The sequence below is a fragment of the Thermobia domestica genome, chromosome 14 (genome assembly GCF_964235325.1).
Source record: "Thermobia domestica chromosome 14, izTheDome1.hap1.1, whole genome shotgun sequence".
Taxonomy (NCBI): domain Eukaryota; kingdom Metazoa; phylum Arthropoda; class Insecta; order Zygentoma; family Lepismatidae; genus Thermobia; species Thermobia domestica.
In genome coordinates, this window is record NC_137467.1 from 105,413,291 (window position 1) to 105,435,716 (window position 22,426).

The window sequence follows — 22,426 nt, forward strand, 5'->3', positions numbered from 1 at the left end:
GTACAATTTATTAAACGCCATAGGTTATCTCAAATAGCTATGAGTGATCTTAACTTGATGCATTCTGTTAACATTAATATATGCCACACTCCAAGCATATATTGCTTAAAAGATTCAACTCAACGCAAGCACTTAATACAACCAAATTTTACTTTTGTTGCAAATGTGGCGCTCTTTACAAATATCCAAACAATATCTGTGAAAAATTTAAGCAGCACACATGTGGAGATTTTCATTCTTTCGTAATGCTCGACCTAAGATCTCAAATCGAAAACCTATTAGCACGGTCTGGTTTTCTAGAAATGTTATCAAAGCGTCAAGTCAGGGAGACTCTGACTTCAATACGAGATGGAAATATTTACAGTACATTTAGACGTAAGTATCCTGACTTGGTTTCTGATGAGGGCGCACTAATTTTGACTGGAATTATAAACATGGACAGTGTTCAGTGTTTTACTAGTTTAAATACTTCATTTTGGCCCTGTTATATATCAATTTTAGAAATCAATGAACCGGTTCGATGGAACATTGAGAATATACTGTTAGTTGGTGTCTTTATATCGCATAATTTTTCAGAAGATTCAATAAACAAAGGTGATCTCCTACATTCTACTTTCTATAAAGCAGTAGTTTCACACCTAAAAGAGCTGGAAGAAGGAGTTCATTTGTTTTCTACTTTCCAGTTATTGGGTAAAATTGTACGTAGTGTAACATTGTGTATGTTAATGGGTACATTTGATAAAGTAGCAAAATGTACTGTGCAACAATTGGCACAATTCAATGGCAAATATGGATGTAGCAAGTGCTTACAACCCGGCATTTGTTTCCAAACAGGTCTCAGGGTATATATCCTTATATAAATCGAGATCCGAAGGGTCCCGTACGAACTGATATTGATATTCCACAGTATGCGAAAACAAATTAATATGGAGTCAAACAGAAATATGTTTTTTCAGAACTATCTTCATTCAAAATTATACAAGATAGTATGATCGACTACCTGCATTCTATTTGCTTGGGAGTTTATCGAATGCTTCTTATGATATGGTTTGATTCAAAGAACAAAGAACAACCTTGGTATTTAGGACGGAAAACAACTTTGTTTGATAAAATTCTATTAGCAATCAAACTTCCATCAAATGTAACAAATGTTCCATGAAAGCAAGGCGTAACTGGAAAGCAATTGAATTTGAAGTCCTTTTTATGTATTATTTTCCTATTTTTAAAGACATTTTAAGTAATGCTAGTTATTTCAATCATTTGTGTCAACTCATAATACCACTAGCATTTTTCTTAAATGACAATATCAATAGTAGTAATATATCTGATATGGAAAAATGTATGCATTCCTTTGTATTTCAAATGCAGCATTTGTATGGGGAGAGATTTATGTCTTCTAATATCCATGACGTACTTCATATTAGTGATTGCGTTAAAGATGCGGGACCCCTATATGCATTTTCCTGTTTTCCTTTCGAATCTTTGAATGGCAATTTGAAGCGACAACTGCACGGTACTCAGCGTATTGGTGAACAATTAGTCACGGGTTTTGCTATTGAACGATTGCTTGATACTCAAACCATTAATACTTCAGGAACTAATGACAGCGAATTTTCAGTATCACTTCCAAACTTATGTAAATTACCTGACAGTGAAAAACTTAATATTCTTTCTAAGTGTCATCGTATACCTTTGACACATAACTGCGTTCATAATGCAAAAAGTGATAGCAGCTGTTCACTCTACACTTGTAATCGAATAAGAGGCGGTAAGAAGGGAAATAAGATACTATATTGTACAGCTCACTATTCCTCAAATATGAAATATAATGATAGCTATTTCCTCTTACTCGATAGTGAAAAATCTGAAACTTTTGCTTGTTACATATTAAAAATAGTTGTAATGCAATGTAATACTTGTAAGAAAAAAAATATTTTCATGAAAGTTCAAAAGAGAGCAGTGTATCATGCTTTTGTAGAAAGTTGGTCGGGTCTCTCACTAACTCATATTTTAAGGTGCATTTCGCCAGCCCCCCCCACCTTGGAATTTCGAAACGAAACCTATGGCAATCGTTTGTGCTACGTTTGTGCCGGAATGTACCGCAAAAATTTTCGTTTGTACCACTTCCGGTACGAAGTTATAAGGGTTTTAAAGTAGGGGGGCTGGGGAAACGGCAGCCTCCCCACCTAGGAATTTCAAAACAAAACCTATGGCAATCGTTTGTGCTACGTTTGTGCCGGAATGTACCGCAAAAATTTTCGTTTGTACCACTTCCGGTACGAAATTATAAGGGTTTCAAAGTGGGGGGGCTGGAGAAACGGAAGCCTCAAAACTTGGAATTTCGAAACAAAAGGTATGCCAATCGTTTGTGCTACGTTTGTGCCTGAATATACCGCAAAAATTTTTGTCTGTACCACTTCCGGTACGAAGTTATAAGGGTTTTGAAGTGGGGGGCTAGGGAAACGGCAGCCTCCAACCTAGGAATTTCAAAACAAAACCTATGCCAATCGTTAGTGCTACGATTGTGCCGGAATGTACCGCAAAAATTTTCGTTTGTACCACTTCCGGTACGAAGTTATAAGGGTTTTGAAATGGAGAGGCTGCAGAAACGGAAGCCTGCAACCTTGGAATTTCGAAACAAAAACTATGCTAATCGCTTGTGCTACGTTTGTCCCGGAATGTACCGCAAAAATTTTCGATTGTACCACTTCCGGTACGAAATTGTAAGGGTTTTGAAGTGGCGGGATGGGGAAACGGCAGCCCCCCCACCTAGGAATTTCAAAGCAAAATTTAAGTCAATCGTTTGTGTTAGGTTTGTGCCTGAATGTACCGCAAAAATTTTCGTTTGTACCACTTCCGATATGAAGTTATAAGGTTTTAAAGTGGGGGGCTGGAGAAACGGCAGCCTCCAAACTTGGAATTTCGAAACAAAAACTATGCCAATCGTTTGTGCTACGTTTGTGCCGGACAAAAATTTTCGTTTGTACCACTTCCGGTACGAAGTTATAAGGGTTTCAAAGTGGGGGGGCTGGAGAAACGGCAGCCTCCAACCTTGGAATTTCGAAACAAAACCTATGCCAATAGTGTGTGCTACGTTTGTGCCAGAATGTGCCGCAAAAATTTTCGTTTGTACCACTTCCGGTACGAAGTTATAATAGTTTTAAAGTGGGGGGCTGGCGAAACGGCAGCCCCACCTTGGAATTTCGAAACGAAACCTATGCCAATCGTTTGTGCTACGTTTGTGCCGGAATGTACCGCAAAAATTTTCGTTTGTACCACTTCCGGTACGAAGTTATAAAGGTTTTAAAGTGGGGGGGGGCTGGAGAAAGGGTAGCCTTCAAACTTGGAATTTCGAAACAAAACCTATGCCAATCGTTTGTGCTACGTTTGTACCGGAATGTACCGCTAAATATTTCGTTTGTACCACTTCCGGTACGAAGTTATAAGGGATTTAAAGTGGGGGGCTGGAGAAACGGCTGCCTCCAAACTTGGAATTTCGAAACGAAACCTATGCCAATCCTTTGTGCCACGTTTGTGCCTGAATGTACCGTAAACATTTTCGTTTGTACCACCTCCGGTACGAAGTTATAAGGGTTTTAAAGTGGGGAGCTGGAGAAACGGCAGCCTCAAAACTTGGAATTTCGAACAAAAACTATGGAAATCGTTTGTGCTACGTTTGTGCCGGAATGTACCGCAAAAATTTTTGTTTGTACCACTACCGGTACGAAGTTATAAGGGTTTTGAAGTGGGGGCTGGGGAAACGGCAGCCTCCAACCTAGGAATTTCGAAACAAAAACTATGCTAATCGTTTGTGCCGGGATGTACCGCAAAAATTTTCGGTTGTACCACTTCCGGTACGAAATTGTAAGGGTTTCGAAGTGGCGGGCTGGGGAAACGGCAGCCCCCCCACCTAGGAATTTCAAAGCAAAATTTATGTCAATCGTTTGTGCTAGGTTTGTGGCTGAATGTACCGCAAAAATTTTCGTTTGTACCACTTCCGGTACGAAGTTATAAGGGTTTAAAAGTGGGGGCTGGGGAAACGGCAGCCCCCCACCTAAAAATTTCAAAACAAAACCTATGGCAATCGTTTGTGCTACGTTTGTGCCGGAACGTACCGCAAAAATTTTCGTTTGTACCACTTTCGATACGAAGTTATAAGGGTTTTGAAGTGGGGGCTGGGGAAACGGCAGCCCCCACTTAAAAATTTCAAAACAAAACCTATGGCAATCGTTTGTGCTACGTTTGTGCCGGAATGTACCGCAAAAATTTTCGTTTGTACCACTTCCGGTACGAAGTTATAAGGGTTTTAATGTGGGGGGGGGGAGAAAAGGCAGCCTTCAAACTTGGAATTTCGAAACAAAACCCCCATTTTAAAACCCTTATAACTTCGTACCGAAAGTGGTACAAACGAAAATTTTTGCGGTACATTCCGGCACAAACGTAGCACAAACGATTGGCATAGGTTTTGTTTTGAAATTTTTAGGTGGGGGGGGGGCTGCCGTTTCCCCAGCCCCCACTTTTAAAAACTTATAACTTCGTACCGGAAGTGGAACAAACGAAAATTTCTGCGGTACAATCAGGCTCAGGCCTAGCACAAACGATTGACAATAATTTTGCTTTGAAATTTCTAGGTGGGGGGCTGCCGTTTCAACAGCCCGCCATTTCAAAACCCTTACAAATTCGTACCGAAAGTGGTACAACCGAAAATTTTTGCGGTACATTCCGGCACAAACGTAGCAAAAACAATTAGCATAGTTTTTGTTTCGAAATTCCAAGGTTGCAGGCTTCTGTTTCTGCAGCCCCTCCACTTCAAAACCCTTATAACTTCGTACCGGAAGTGGTACAAACGAAAATTTTTGCGGTACATTCCGGCACAAACGTAGCACAAACGATTGGCATAGGTTTTGCTTTGAAATTTCTAGGTGGAGGGGCTGCCGTTTCCCCAGGCCCCCACTTTAAGACCCTTATAACTTCGTACCGGAAGTGGTACAAACGAAAATTTTTGCGGTACATTCCGGCACAAATGTAGCACAAACGATTGGCATAGGTTTCGTTTCGAAATTCCAAGGAGGGGGGGCTGCCGTTCCCCCAGCCCCCCACTTTAATACTATTATAACTTCGTACCGGAAGTGGTACAAACGAAAATTTTTGCGGCACATTCCGGCACAAACGTAGCACACACTATTGGCATAGGTTTTGTTTTGAAATTCCAAGGTTGGAGGCTGCCGTTTCTCCAGCCCCCCACTTTGAAACCCTTATAACTTCGTACCGGAAGTGGTACAAACGAAAATTTTTGTCCGGCACAAACGTAGCACAAACGATTGGCATAGTTTTTGTTTCGAAATTCCAAGTTTGGAGGCTGCCGTTTCTCCAGCCCCCCCACTTTAAAACCTTATAACTTCATACCGGAAGTGGTACAAACGAAAATTTTTGCGGTACATTCAGGCACAAACCTAACATAAACGATTGACATAAATTTGGTTTGAAATTCCTAGGTGAGGGGGCTGCCGTTTCCCCAGCCCGCCACTTCAAAACCCTTACAATTTCGTACCGGAAGTGGTACAACCGAAAATTTTTGCGGTACATTCCGGCACAAACGTAGCACAAACGATTAGCATAGTTTTTGTTTCGAAATTCCAAGGTTGCAGGCTTCCGTTTCTGCAGCCCCTCCACTTCAAAACCCTTATAACTTCGTACCGGAAGTGGTACAAACGAAATTTTTTGCGGTACATTCCGGCACAAATGTAGCACAAACGATTGCCATAGGTTTTTTTTTCGAAATTCCAAGTTTGGAGGCTGCCGTTTCTCCAGCCCCCCACTTTAAAACCCTTTTAACTTCGTACCGGAAGTGGTACAAACGAAATTTTTTGCGGTACATTCCGGCACAAACGTAGCACAAACGATTGCCATAGGTTTCGTTTCGAAGTTCCAAGGTGGGGGGGCTGCCGTTTCCTCAGCCCCCCCACTTTAAAACTATTATAACTTCGTACCGGAAGTGGTACAAACGAAAATTTTTGCGGTACATTCCGGCACAAACGTAGCACAAACGATTGGCATAGGTTTTTTTTCGAAACTCCAAGGTGGGGGGGCTGGCGAAATGCACCTCATATTTTACGCTATACAAGCACATCAATATTTGAAGAAGATTATGTCGTACTGACTAGGGATCTTGTATACTCAAAATTATTTTGTTTAAACGTTGAAAATAATACGTTTTTTTCTTCGTTTCTAAATTGGAAAATGTATAATTAAAAGTCATATTAGTTTACGAGGCAGGAGATAGAAAAAGACTGTATAAAGAATAATTCTGAAGCAAACAAACGTTTTTGATGCTCAACCTTTATATCAAATTTGTAACTAGAATTTCTAAGAAGTAGTTTTTATTTCTAGCCTCTTTCAGCTGATGTAATCACTTCTTACAATATAGTTTATTAATTAAAAACATTCGAAGTACTCATAGACAGAGAAATGAAGGGGAAGGTAAGTATTAAATAATCATTATTCAAAAAGAAATACTACAGTGCAACATATCTGTGTATGATCTATACATACAGGTAAAAGAGGGCTGAGTTTTCTAAAATCGATTGTAATTAACTGTTTTCTACAATGTGTTTTTATAAAAGTAGATAACATACTCTTTGACTTTTTTGTTAAACGGTGCTGTTCAAAAAAAAAAAAAAAAAAAAAAAAAGTAAACATGAGTGAAAGAGTACAACAGTGTATATTTACTTTTCAATACTTGAGTAAATATCATCATTAACTTACTTTGGTCAGTTTCAGTACACTGTTATTTTGAAATTAGTGTGAAACTCTGTCCACTGAGTTTGGTTGTATAATTTATATACTTCTGATGAAATTCCTTAAGTAATAGCTGACCATAAAAGAAACAAAACACATTTTAATAAATATACGTTAGAAAACGCTCCGTTACGGAGCTAGGGCATCGAAACTGACATTTTTGCTGTTTTTGAAAACACTTCTAGAACTATTGACAAAACAAACATTTTTGACATGATGGTCGCCTTAATAAATGATAGTCAAAAACTTCATTTTGTCATTAGAGACATCATTAGAGTCAAACATCTAAGCAGTTTTCAAACCATAACCAAATTTAGACACAACTTGTGCTGTTTAACGAATCTTTTTAACTTCTTAGGGAGATATTTTTGTTTGCTCTAATGTCAAGAATCACCATCCAAAAGTTTTATTCTTTTTAATTTTTTTCTTTTAGATATCTGTTAAAGTACGTTATCTCTGGAGTCCCAAGCTTCGTAACGGAGCGTTTGATAACTTATGTTTGTTTCTTTTATGGTCTGTTATCACTCCTAAAGTATTAGTAACAGAGTCTATTTCATCCTGTGTAGAATGAGCGACTTTTATAGGTGTATATTTCCTTACATGAACACTATATGTGTGTCATACTTGGGCTACACTTCTGGAACAATTCCTTTTTACTTTTTCAAAATCATGCGTGACACAAGAAACAAAATGGCGAACTAATCCTTATTTATGTGCCAGCCTTCGTTCATTAGTTTGCAATTATTTTTATTTCAGATGTTCGAATTTCTCCACAATGCAACGATATTTTGATCCTTTCGATGTGAGTAATTTGGCTCCCTTAGAAGTATTAAGGAATATTGTTCTGAGAAGATCCGTCAAAGAATATTACAAACCCATATTTAATGAGTGTCACGCATATTTATTTACATTTATTTATCAGACAGATTGTAATATGAAATTTCAAAAAATTAATATTAACTTCCCCTAATCTTAATAGTAATATTTTCTTAAGGCGATGACACGATGCATATTAAATAGTGGCATACCTAGGGTTAAATTCGTTATCTCTGGTTGACCGATGGTGTAGTTTCATTAACATAATGTTGTGGTCAATCAGAGATTACTAAAGTAAAATTCAGAAACATCGTCAGGTTGAAGCTACTCTTCGAATGGGTGGGCACTAACAATAGTGTTTCGTTGAACTGCAATGCTGGCATTCTATCCTTTATCATCTGTCGATGAATCGAACAGACACTATCATAACGGTAACAAGTATGTATTTGCCGAAAATAATCATATAAGGAGTTGCCTCACCCGCCAATATTTTTGAATCCTACATTAGTTCAATTCTAGGTCAGATGTCAAAACTTATCCTGCCATCAGTAAGGTCTTAAGGCTACCTTAGAGAACGAGTGGGCTTTAAAAGAGTCACATCGAAACAGTATGTTGTGATTATGCTTGTTTTCTGAATTCTATGAATTACGGGAGCATTGTGGGTAGCTCGTTAATCTTTGGTGCGTGAAGTCCCTAGTTTGATAACTTCTGATGTGGTTGTGGACAACATGGTTTCGCGTCTTTTGCCCGAGTTCTCCCATTTACTCCTACATTCACATTCCACATTTTTTCATTCGTCATCCGTTTCCTTTAGCCTATAGAGCATATCCCTTGGACATGAAAATTTAAATTAAATGTTAGTTATATCATTTGATTTGTTTTAATACCTCCTAATATCGACTTTCTCCCTTCAAACCTTACTTGTGTTATCACTTATGTGACGAATAAATGCGGATGTAAGTACCAGTTCGTATATTTTCTTGCAACCCATCAGTTATGCATTTCTTTGGCGTCTACCTTTTGAAAAGTAAATAACAGTAATTAAAGACTGGTTGATATATTGATAATTATCTTGTATTGATTCAAAGGGTACATAGAACTATTTTTTGAAATAACACACGAAATATTGATAAAGAAAATAATTTTATTTTGAATTTTTCCTTCAATAGCTTCTATGCTTAATGTATATATTTACAAGCATTGCTATAAATATTGTAATTCATTACGGATTCTCCTTTAATCTTCTACTTGACAGATGTATTAATAGCAGAAAAGTTTATGTTGCAATTTAAGTTGAAAGTTGTACTTTTTTAAAAGAAATAAAACTGAAATAGTTTTAAATTCATCATTTTCATTTTTGTACATGCCAACACCTAAAGCAAATATTATTATTCTAATTAAATTCCATATAATCAACAACATACAACATAAAGTAAAATGAACCTACAGGGCAAGTTCTACAAATATTCTAAATGTGTACTATAAAGCATATTTCACATTTCAGCACGATTATGATTTCAAGGACTGACAAGCCATGAAAAGGAGGAAATTGTTGCTGTTTACATGCAATGTAAACGTTCATGACGAACGGATTGATACATGTACTTGCTTTACGAGACATAGCTCTGTGCATGCTGGCCAGCAATATTACTGTTCATATATAATGACTAGTAACAGCAATATCCTGCATGCAGAGAGGTGTGTTCCGTACAATAAGTAAATGTACCAGTCTGTTCGTCATGGATGTTTACATTGCATGTAAACAGCAACATTGTCTCCTCTGTACATGTAATGTACTTGAGACATATACACTGCATGTGTTCTGTATGTATGCAGTGCATGTACATCGGATCTGTACAGAGGAGATTTTGTGCGTCAGGAACTGATATGTACATTCATGTCCAAAATGATTGTCGCATATCTATAACTGTCTTCTTGTAAGAATATAATTTGATAATGATGTTGCAGGACACTTTTAATACTGATGCTATGTGTATAATCAGGAAATATACATGCCACATGCACGTCTTTGCAGATTGTACAAATACTAACATTATAAGAAATACCGGGCGAATTCGTTATCAAATTATATTTCTAGAACAAGATATTTATAGACATGCGACAATAATTTTGGACATGAGTGTACATGCGACATGTACATTGCTTGTGTCGAATACCTGCTCATTGCATGTACATTAAGACTGTTATTGCAGTGTGCATCGAACATGTATCTTGCATGTTCTGTTATCATGTACTTCCACTATTCACGTTGCGTGCACATTGCATGTACAAGTGTCAGTGTCAATTCATGTTCATGTGGTATGAAAATGTACTATACAGTTTATGTTAATCGAGTATTATGCGATATACATTACAAATTCAATTTCCTCTTTTCTCTGTCTTACACCTGTTCAGCACCTGTTAAACACCTGTGAAACACATGTTTTGCAACTCTGTACATACAATGTACATGTGGAAAACAGTGTTCCAATTCCAGAGCATTACAGGTGCCTGTAACACATAGCATGCACAGGTTCCTGTTTTTTTCGCCAAGGTCTAGAATTTACATACAAACTGTGGAAACAAAGTTGTCAGTCATTTTCTAATGTGCAATTTTTGTACTGAGTGCTCTTGTTTCAATGTAATTAAGTTGTTCCTTAAAGTGTCAAATGTGGAATACATTTAAATTCATATGATCAATACAAGAGCAACACCAAAAGTCCGGTTCATCTATCCGAAAAACAATTCCAAATGTCCTATATTGAACGTCTAAGTACTCAGCAAGAAAATGCAAAAATTAGCTACGCGTTAAAATTCTCAGCATTTATGTTTCTGTATTAACATTTTTCTTTCGAAACAGTTCACATCTTATGCTCTTCCTTTCTATCGACGAATGTGATATAAAAAGAGTCTCACTGTCGTGAGAATGTTACTACGTCATTGTCACGCAGAAGGTAAAGGAACTGTTTGAATGGCGGGAGAGTAAATTGAAAAGGTGGGTATATCCTTCTGACCGTTTATTAACAAATGCAGCAAGCAGTTGTGGTCACAGCAAACCTTGAACGGCCTCTCGCCCGTTTACGAACGAGTTGTTTCTTTCCCGGTAGAACTTTTTTTAAATACCCACTTCTACTCCGATAAAGCGAAGTGGAGACCAAACATACAGAGTCTCCCGGTTTAACGTGGTTTCCAGATTTAAGGAATAGTTTAGTAAGTTCACTTGACGAATATCTGATAATTTAAGTATAAACAACTATGTAGTTTCTTTCCACCTATTTTTAAATTCTTGTAGACTTATTTCCCCAAAACTGCGTGTACTTTTCTATTTTGTGCTATTATTTTACACTGTAGATAACTGAAATATTGCAACACTGTACAGGTCCTCATAATGCCTGCAATTCTGTAGAAGAATGTTAATAGTGTGTGTGTGTGTGTAACATTAGATCATCCTGATATGTTATTGGTACTGGTACCATTTATACCTTGCAGGTGATGCTGTCACCAGGATCCAATAAATATAGTACGGCACCACACATGTTTCCCAAGAAACTGCCAGGAATAGCGACATAAGTATTTTCCCACCGCAAATATGAATAAAATTAATGCATTTTGATCTTACTCTCGTTTTTGTATCTCTTCTAGTTTTTTACGCACATTTGGTTCCAACAAGTCGGTCTCCCAACTCGGAGCTAACAAGTACGCAAATACGTTTATAGGTAGATAGGTAGGTAGGTGTGTGTGTGTGTGAGAGAGAGAGAGAGAGAGAGAGAGAGAGAGAGAGAGAGAGAGAGAGAGGGAGAGAGAGTAAGAATGAAAGAAAAAACTAAACAAGGAAAAGGGACCTGTTTACTCGACTCAGTGGGCTAGACAGTAGGGCGTCAGACTGTCAGTTGAACATGGGCGTACGGTATGAGGGGTCTGGGGGTCAGAACCCCCCGAAATATTTTAGAACTTTTTACAAATAATTAACATTTTAGTACAATAAACCATGTTGATATATTTTTGAGGATAAGTGAGGTTAATTATATTTTCAATAAAATGTACTTCTTTATTCATATATATTTTGTTTCAATTCAAAAATTGCAGTGAGCTTAGTATCGTAGATATTCAAATCTATGTAGAATGTAGGCACTACCTATGTAGAATTTTTGACCTTGTGTAGTTGTCGTAAGCATAATAATACTAGGAATAATGCGTGACGCAAGGACGCCGATCCATAGGGAATCCATAGCGACAAAATTGAAATGGACCCCCTAATGCAGGGGAATGATAAGTTGAAGCAGGTTCTCCTATTTCTACAGCACATAGTCATTCTTTTTTCTCCTTCTACTAATGTGTATCTCCCATAGGTCCCCCGAAAGTCACACAGAAATCAGCGCCTTTGGCGTGGCGGAGTTGAAATTTAAACATATCTAATTTTGGAATTTGAACTGGTCATGATTTTCTTCAAACGAAGACTTCTTTAATCTCAAATCAAGTCTTAAACTGAAAAACATTTTAGTAACTCAAGTCTTACATGAATCTAAAAAGTTACGTGTTCAGACTAAATTGTGTTGAGCATATAATACAACTTGGAAGTAAAAAGTGTCCAACGCTGCATAAAGAACTTCCTTTTTGGCTATTAGTCTGTGGGTAAACTTGTGCGTATAACAGAAATTAGCTTGTGAAGCAACAAACTAGATGCCTTGTGTGCAAGTTTCTAGTGTGTTTAGTGATATTGTGTTTAGTATTTGAGTCAGACTTCGCAGTAGGTTTACGCCATGAAACGTAAAGAGACAAAAACTTTAGATTAATTTTGTTAAAAGAAGACCAAATAGTGATCAAGGCAATGTTCAAGGTACCAATGTTAAGGCTCAAGAAACTGAAGAGCGTACAGAGGCGCAGATTAAGCAACCCAAGACGGATGTGTTGTGTGAAACTGAAAAGTACTTTAATGATTTAGATGTCGGGCTCTATATTAATAAAAGTGTGTCTAACAAAACGCGAGAGGACTTGAAGACTCCATTGACATCGACTTCTTCGTACATTTTTCCGAAGGTGGGTAAGCGTGGCTCATGTTTTCAGATTAGCTGGTTGAAATGGTTTCTATGGCTAGTGTATTCAGAATATGCAGGTGGCGCTCTTTGTAAAATGTGTTTTATTCGGCAAGGGTCGTCATGAAATTGCAGAAGCCTTAGTTGTTGAAGCATTCACAAAATACAAAAATGCACGAAAATTCACAAAATGAAAAATTTAAAGATCATGAAAATACTGCAACCATGAAATGTCGTTAACATGTGCACAGAACTTCGCAAAATTTGCGGAAGGACAATCTGGAAATGTTTTATCTCAGATTGACAGAAATCGTTCTATTCAAGCATCAGGGAATCGAGAGAAACTTAAATCTATTGTGAGTACCATATTATTGTGTGGTGGGCAAGAAATTGGACTTAGGGGAAAAGTAGATTATGAGAACGTACTGCAACAGGATGTGTCGCTTAATGATGGGAACTTCAGAGCACTTCTCCGTTTTCGAGTAGAAGCTGGAGATAATGTTCTTAAGCAACATTTTGAAAATTCATCAGCGGTAGCAAAGTACACAAGTCCTCGAGTTCAAAATGAACTTATAAACATATGTGGTGAAATCATAAGAAAGCAAATAATTTCCAGGGTGAACAAGGCAAAATGTTTTGCAATACTTGCGGATGAAACCACGGACATTGAAAAAATAGAACAAATGTCATTATGTCTGAGCTATGTTGATGAAAATTCAAAATGTGCCAGGGAAGATTTTTTGGAATTTGTTCCAGTAGATAATCTCACAGGTAGTAGACTTGCTAACATTATTTTGACAAGCCCCAAGAGGAATGGGGTTCATTTGGAATATATGATAGGACAGGGTTATGATGGAGCAGCTTCTATGAGAAGTGAAGCGTGTGGTGTGCAAGTTCATGTGAAAGAAAAATGCCCTTTAGTTTTGTATGTTCATTGCAGTGTTCATGTTTTAAACCTTGCACTTTCTCACTCATCCAAAGTTACAGCTATTAGAAACTGTCTTGGCACAATTTTAAGTATAGGAATTTATTTATTTATTTTTTTCATGTTCTCCACAGAGAAGCGAGATTCTCAAGAACTGTATTTTCAAAGATACGTCAGAAAAAAAGTGCAGTAAATTACTTTCATTTTGTGAAACAAAGTGGGTATATAAGCATAGTGCTGCAGTAAGATTTAAGGAGTTATATATATCAGTTGTTCATGCTCTCGAAGAAGTTTCTAACAGAGAAACATCAACTTCAGCACACCAGCTATTACTATCCGTACTAGATGGTCAGTTCATGGTGGCTCTCGTTGTAAAGCAAAAAGTATTGTCTTGCACTTTACAACTTTCCAAAGCTCTTCACAAAGTAAATTGCGACCTTACGGAGGCGTGCCACCATGTTGATGATACTTTAACGTTAATAAATTCTTGGCGTTCTACTGGAGATAGTGAATTCAAGTTATGTTTTGAAGAAGTCAAAGGTATTGCCGCTAAAATTGGAGTCGTCATTGAGAAACCAAGAACTGCTTCTTGCCAGTGTCACAGGGTAAATATTAATGCATCTGATCCAGAGGAATATTATAGAAAATAAGTTTCATACCATTTCTAGATTCTGTTATATCAGAATTGAAAGAGCGATTTTCAAATCACAGACAGATCCTTTCAAATATTCAGGCATTTATTCCAAGCCATTTAGGTAAGAATATCTGTACCACTGAACTTAGGAAGTGTATACAGTTTTATCAAGATATTTTGCCTAATCCCGTAACTGCACTTTCTGAATTTGAACTATGGAAGTTGAAGTGGAACAACACTACAGAAAGTGAAATACCTCAAACAGCAATTGACGCGTTGATTCAATGCAATTAAATATTTTATCCCAATATATGAAAAATGTTGCAAATACTAGCTACTTTACCTGTGTCGACTGCTTCAACTGAAAGAAGCTTTTCATCTCTGAAGAGGCTAAAAAGCTACCTGCGGAATACAATGGGCGAAGACCGACTTACCAGCCTAGCTCTTCTTAGTATTCATCGGGAAATTCCTGTAAATCCTGAAGGAGAGGTTTCAGAGATTGCCAAAAGTGCACGGCGTGATTTATTTATATTGCAAACTAAGGTAATCGTAATTATGTATCAGCGATGCAATATTTTTAACTTTTCTTTAAAAATATACAAAGAAAAAATAATTTTAGTAAAGTTTATTGTTTCTATTTGTAATTTAGAATTATATTTATGTAAGATGTAAGACAAAAGTCAACAGATTCTTTTATATATATACACAAATCTGTATCCTGTTTAATTTTGCCGCAAACTGTACATGTCCGGCAATATGTCGTCTATTTAAAGATGATACAAGTAAAGTTTCTATTCTATATAAATTTACAGTAGTGGTAGCACACTACCTGTCATATATAATTACGTCATTTATTGCCTAAGTAGTACCACGGGTAGTACATACTTTTTTCTCAACCCTCCCCCTCCCCGAACAAAATTTCACCGTACGCCGCTGCAGTTGAGAGACCGAGGTTCGACTTCATAGGGTGGTGGTTTCCAGGATTTTTTCTGTGGTTTCCTTCCATTAGCTATCCTTCAGCGCACTACCTATCCTTCAAATGAAATATGAAATCAAATTAAATCTTTGAGTTTTACGTCCCACGTTTATGCCGGTTAAAGGAGACGGTGATGATGAGTAGTGAATGAAATGGTGGAATGTAGAAAGCGGGAGGAAAAGGGAGAACTCCGAGGAAACCCACGCACACGGTGTTTGTTCACCACAAAGTTCACTTGGAGGGGCTGGGATCGAACCCGGGACCCCAAGCACCAGAGGTGAACGCTCTACCACTGAGTCACCGCGAACTCTCCTTTCAAATGAGTGCGTGAAACAAAGGCAGCCTGGACATGGTACTGACCTTATGACCTCAACTCACGTCCGAGGTCCCGATCCCTACTTGCACGAATCCCATAGGCCTTCACAGTATTTGTGTTTATGCTCATAAATGTTTTGCGAAGTAAATCGCACCTGAACCTACAAATATTTACATTCCAAGATATGATCATTAAACATTAACTTAAAATATTATGTTAGGAAGAACGTTTAAGATAGAAGTTCCTATCTCCTTGAACAACATATTTGTGAACACATTTATTTAAGAAAGAAAGAAAAAAGTTTTCTTTCTTATACAAGGTAACCAAAAAGTTCTTGGCGTTCTAGAGCAGTGATAAACAAAGAGCAATATAATGGACGGTACGGTACGTACCTTTAGATTTCGAAGTAATCTTTATCAGCGTCCAAACTTTTTGTCAACGTTCCTGCAGCTGCGTAATATCCTGGTGATAAAACTCTGTGATCGTGGATGCAAAACAATCCGTGAATGCGTTCCGCAGATCTCCTTCTTTTGCGAAGGATCTCCCACGGAAATGGCTGTCAAGGGATTGAAGCAGATGGTAATCTGTTGCCGCAAGGTTTGATGAATATGGTACATGGCACAGTGTTTGCCAGCCAACTAGCTAAAGAGTCGGGTCATCTTTGCCACATGTGCTTAGCTCTGTCGTGCCGGAACAGCATACCCTTGCGATTCAACAATACCAGCTCCTTCTCATGCAATACACGGTGCACCCTTTGTAACTGCTGAGAGTAGAGGTCTGCAGTGATGGTCTGACCAGGTGGAAGGAGCTCGTGATGCCCCACTTGCCGACAATTCCACCATACATAGTAGGTGCAGAAGTGGACTTGAGGTGTGAGGAACAGGGTCACGTGACGACAGCCAATGTCTGGTACGCCTGCGAGTGTCACAGAGAACCCACTTTTAGTCACCAGGGAGCACACGATCAAAGATGGGTGTGTTCAGGTGCCGAGTGAACAAGAATAAACTGGGCTGGTACTTGTTCTTTGTTAGCTGCCAACAATGTGCGGGGTACCTAGTTGCTTAACTTGTATGACTTCCCTATTCTGTGCAGTTGCAATCTGACTGTTTGGGTGAGCGGAAACATGGAACCTTTCTCCAAGTTCATCACAAGTTAGTTCACTGTCCTCCTCGATAGATGCTTTCAGGGTCTCGTCATCCAACACATGTGGTCGCCCGCTGCGAAGCTCATCTGAAAGGCTCACATCCCCAAACGGAATTTCTGGAACCAATATCTGGTGGTGCGTTCGTTGACAGCATTCTCCCCAGATGCTTGGCATATGTGGCGACTTGATGCGGCAGCCGACAGGCCCACTTTAAAGTCATACAACGAACACACGCAAACTAGTTGCTTCCATACTTCCATTTCCCTTCGACGTTAGGTGAGTTATGACTGCTGTATGTGCTCACCGTATCTGTATTACTGAAGGTCGAAGGTCAGACTAACTCCCGATCGCTTGGCAAACACGTGTGTCATTTTATTTCCTCTCTGTAAACGCATACGTCAAAAACGGTAAGAACCTTTCTGGTTACCTCGTAGTTCACACATGTAAGAATGAATGTCTATAATTTGTGATAGGAACTTTAATAGATACTACAGTGATGAAGTACGTACATATATTTATTTTCATGAATCACCATCAAGACATTTCAATATTCTAGCACCACCTATCGGAATGGGAGGAAGACGATCACTATTAATAGACAGGACATCTTAAGGGAAAAAATGAGAATGTGAAAGGCAACGGAGAGAGAAAATCAAAAATAACACTGAGAGGCCTGCAACTTCGAAATAAGACGTAAGAAATGTATGAACGTGGGGAAAATAAAACTGTCAGTGATAATACAACCGGTTGCAGACATTACTTCAAAAGAAAGTCGAACTCAAAGACGTGTATGAAGAGATGCCGAGAGATCATCGAAACAACGTAAGAAGAAAGATGAAATTTCTCACAACCAATTAAGAAATAATTCTCCTTCTTCAAATGATGATGAAACCAGAAATGTAGAAATCGTAAATTATGTCCCTCCATCCTCTATTGCTTCTGGTCTGTTCCAATCAGAGCACAACCATCCCTCGTGCTTTCAGGAAGAAGACAAAATAGTATAGGCCATAAGTTCGTTAGACGTGATAGTGCAAAAAACATACGAAAACTGAAGAAGGTGAATGTTAAGAATCAAAAATTAAGAAACTTAGACCAATATATATATATAAAGGTATTATCGTTTAAAGAAAACGGACTTCATCAAGAAAGTCATGGGTCATTGTGGAACTCCTAGAACAAGCGTGCATAAATTTCAAAGGGGGAAAATGTGCCCCGGGACGTCAAAACGAGCCTTGTGCTTGGCGAATTTTTACAATCCGAACTTGAAGCGGGGTTTGAACACATTAAGACCAACAAAGACAAGCAAATATTCACAAATGTCATATTCGAAGAAAGAAAAAAAAATCTACGGAAATTCAGACTACACAATCAGGCTAAACCATTTCTACCATAAAAACTCAGTACATCTAACATAAAATTTCATACATTGAAACACTATTATCAACGAGACAATAGTCCCGAAAATATCTTTGTTACACGCAAGATTCAGGAATTTCTTGAAGATGATGGAAATTCCACACTGTACTTGGGAAAAATAGATACAATTCAAAAAAATGGTGTTACGAAACAGAGGCAATGTTTAAATTGAAGTTTGAAAAATTGCACTCAAAATTTAAAAAGAACTGATCATTTAAGATAAGTTGCAGTACCTTATGTCGGACAACACACTATCCTCGATATTGGTCATGGATTCCATCGCAATAGAACTTGGTGGGTCGTAAAGCGAAGAAGGTATCAAGTACATTTTGCATCTCTACTAGGGATTTCAACTGGCGTCCTCTAAGGTGATTGTCCAAGGAATAGAACAGGTAATAATCGAACAGTGCAATGTCCGGGGAGTATGACAAATGTAATAGTGTTTACAATCCTAGACGTAGAATGGTCATCGTAGTCACATGGGGCTTAGCGTTGTGCTGTAACAGGACGATTTATAAGTGTTCGCTCCAGACTTTTGAGTTTTTCTTGAACACGGTTCAACTGCTGACAGTACACAGTTGGATTGATGTTTTAACCAGATGGTAGCAAGCACGACGCCGCGAGTAGTCCCCAAAAACCGAGGAGGACCTTCTTCTAGTGTAGTGCTGGTTTCGGCTGCTTTGGAACCGGTTCATTAGATGTTAACCAATGATGACGGCGCTGCAAAGCTTCGTACAGGATTCACTTCTCATCACATGTCAACGAACCGTCCAGAAATGACTCCTTCCTCAGACGAGACAGAAAAGAAACGCAGGTGTCTGTTCGCATTGCCTTCTGGCTCGTAGTCAAATCATGTAAGACTCATCGACCCAACTTGTAGTGCTTCCCAAGTTGATGGACGTGCTGCCGAATGGTCTCTCCACTCACACTGAATGGTAGTCACACTTTCTCACATGTTTGGCCAATGTTCGCCTTTAATTGCTACTTGAAGATCTTCATTTTGCACATGTATTGGTCTTCCGACACGTGTTGTGTCTTGTTAAACCAATGCTGCATTGTCCACAGTCACGACACCCTGACCACAGCCTAGCATGTCTTCCGCCCCACTGGAACAGCGTTTGACCTCAGTTTGAACTCGTACAGCATACACGCCCTTATGATGCTCTGTGGAGGTCCTATCTTCACTCTGTCCTTACGCAAGTTCACGGTGTAACTAAACTGCCGCACAAAGGTAGTATGTTGGATATACTCACATCAACAACTAACCTTCGCCTTATCTCCATTCACATTCAACTCACGGTGTGAGGGCCAATTGAACACAGACCTCCACAAAAAACGACAGAACTTTCTTGGTTACTCTTATAACTTGTGATCATCCAAAAGATCCTAAGGACGAAAAACAGTTTTTATATCAAATACTAAAAAAGTATAAATTGCGTAATTTACAAAAGTGATTTAATCAAACATGTATATCGGTACAAGCCCCAAAAATACTTATTCCCAAAAAAGAAAAAACGTACACAGGAACTCCTTCCTTTCCACAATTATCGACAAAAATTCAACGTATTCTTCCAAAGCATATACATATCTGCTTCCAGTATCCCCCCGAAAAGTTTAGAAAAACATCTTACCGGATTTAAAAGTTATTTTGTGGATCCACTAAATATGTCAGGTATTTATCGTGCTCAATGCGAATGCGATTCCCCATATATACGTCAAACGAAACGCAATATTAACACCCGAATTTAAGAACATTTTAGACAATCAAAAAATTCACAAGAAGAGAGCATGTCGAGATTGGCGCTTCACTTAAAACAACATTCACACAATATAAAGCAGGTTAATGTGATAGGTTCAGTAAAAAAAAAAGAAACAACGAGAGATTAAACAATCATTTTTTACTCACAAATATAAACCGGCTTTAAATCTGGATTTTGACAACAATGATAGAATTTGGTTACCTATCTTTGATGTATATTTTGGATCTGGCAATAGTGACGTAACATAAACATCGCCCTTCTTTCAACTCAGCACATTCTTTCGCACTGTGCTCTGCTCGTGATATTGTAGCACCCTTCACGTTATATTTATCTACTTTGTGGTATGTATCTCTTTTGCACACCTTTTTCTCTCATCTGTTTTTATCCTTGTTACCTTACCACTGAAGACGGAACTAGGTTGTTGTTCCGATACTTGTGAAGTGTTTAGTTTTCCCACGGAAGGATTTATTGGTAAGTAACCAGTAAATGGTCATGTTTATATACTTAATATCTTCTATTTTATGATTTTATATTTTAGTAAGATGCCTACGGGTCATTCCATGTCAAGTGGACCAATGGTCCCCACTTCATCATCACCGATTTGTTTCAAATTTTGCACAAATGTTACCTAATACCAACAATGAAGAATGGTCAAATTTGAGTTGAAGATCAGTATTGGTTGCGGTAGTAGGGCGTTTTCAAAATGGCTCCGATCTCAGAAACGACGAGTAGCAATCGTCTTCTCCCATTTTGAAGTGCTTGCCATTTTGAACTTGAAGCTGTGATAACGTTCAAAATTTGTTTCCTACGAGAACTTTTACAGTAGGTGAAGATCACTTGGTCACAAATTCCCTTGTGGATTTAGAATTTGCACAATAAATTGACAAAGTTGGCTAAAAAGTGTGTGCACATTTCATGTGTACCATATTTAGACCACCATAAAGTTGGATGAAGTCAAGTCAGCAGATTAATATTTGAAAGAGAGAAACCGTAACATACGTACTTTACAATAGATAAAACATTTAGCCTTTAGCACATATGGTTTAAGGGATATCTGGCCTTAGACATGGAAAAAAATGAAAGTATGCGAAAAATGGACCTTTCTGGTACCCAAAAATGGCCATGTTGCCAACCGTGGACCAACTTGTAACCATCACCAATGCTAAGAGCATGTCTTGATAGAGTTAGGAATGAATTTTGGTGTTGGTGGCTTGTTTGGTTTTTGGATGGTTGTAATTTATATTCTAGATCAGTTCAAAAAATCACCAGAGACTTAAATTTTTGTAGTATATCTATGCAACTAGTACTTTTATTGAACATTTGCTCTTTGTTATCAAGTTACATTGAGATTTTTTTTCTTGCAGATAATATGGCCACCTCAAGAGATAATTGGTCTTCCAGATTGTACTATATAGGAAAAATAAAGGCTCTGCATGCCACAGTAAAAGGTTTTCTAGAAGTTGTGGGTTTAAAATGTGTACAGACCTTACAGAAGAACAGAGACAATTATTACTAATCCGAACAGGGTATGAAGTACTACAAGATGATGCATCTATATGTCTTCACCATGAACAACTGCTACAGGTTAAATACGAAGACCTGCAACCCTGTGCAACTCGTTCAATTACCATAAATCAACACTGCCAAAACAATCACTACGAGTCATTGATATAAAAACAGCTGTTATGTTGAAAAAAAGAAGTGCGAAAGATATTAAGCCAGGACAAAAACTGTGTGTAGGTTGTAAGAAAAGGAAACTTTCACTGTGTGTTTGTGTGTGTTCAACTAAAAGAAACTGAAATCACAATTTCTAGAAATTCGTTACAAGCTGTTCAAATTAACACGAAAAACCTTCTATAATTGTTTTATTGAAAAATGTTCCTTTTGTAACCGTAAGCTAAGTAAAATAAAACATTAAAAACTACGATAGAACTTCCCTTTAAAAATCTGTTTAGAAACACAACTGGAAAATGTTCCTTTTGTGGCTGTTAACTAAGTTCAAATAAAACAGTTTAAAAAATACCAAAAAATGAAACCACAAACTGTTCCCTAAAAATGAGTTTGTAAATTAAGTACTCATATTCTAATTTTTTCTGTGTTTTGGGGAGATTACATTTTTAATTTTTTTTTAAAATTTTCGTGACATGTTTTCAAGTCTTTACGACATATATACATATATTTTACAGTTTTATAGGACATAAAGTCTCGGGCCCTGGTAATTACATTTAGAATGGTGAAACCTAATAAAGATATCGAGTAAACTTTCATTAATGGCGAAATAAGCATGATACTACTTCGTTTATGTATTTTTGCAGACTAGATAGTTCGCCTGGACCACACCTCGAAAAGAGAAAGACATAGAAAGATCATAGTAATCTTCAATATGGGGGAACTCCTATCGTGCTTTACCTCCAATGAAATGAGCTACTTACTAAACCGAAGACTCATATTGTTGATGTACCACACCACTCCGCAAAGACACAATACTAGATACTTAATTTACAGTTAGAATATTTACTTAGTGAATTTTACTTATGTAAGTTTTTATTCTGTTTATTAATTTATGTATTTATTTGCATTATCATTTCTATTAATTTTTGTCATGTGT

The 22,426-nt window shown here is 37.8% G+C and overlaps 2 protein-coding genes across 8 annotated transcripts in view; one reads left to right on the forward strand and one right to left on the reverse strand.

The window, feature by feature from the left end:
* The window catches only part of LOC145670277 (uncharacterized), a 28,893-nt gene extending 7,340 nt beyond the window's left edge, over positions 1 to 21,553 (forward strand). For both annotated transcript variants that reach the window (XM_081738713.1, XM_081738714.1), the window contains one exon: positions 21,183 to 21,553. The gene's annotated coding sequence lies outside the window, so the exon portion shown is untranslated. The remainder of the gene's footprint in view (positions 1 to 21,182) is intronic.
* The window catches only part of Coq2 (ubiquinone biosynthesis protein COQ2, mitochondrial), a 345,825-nt gene that overhangs the window by 13,822 nt on the left and 309,577 nt on the right, over positions 1 to 22,426 (reverse strand). The gene's annotated exons all lie outside the window — the stretch shown is intronic.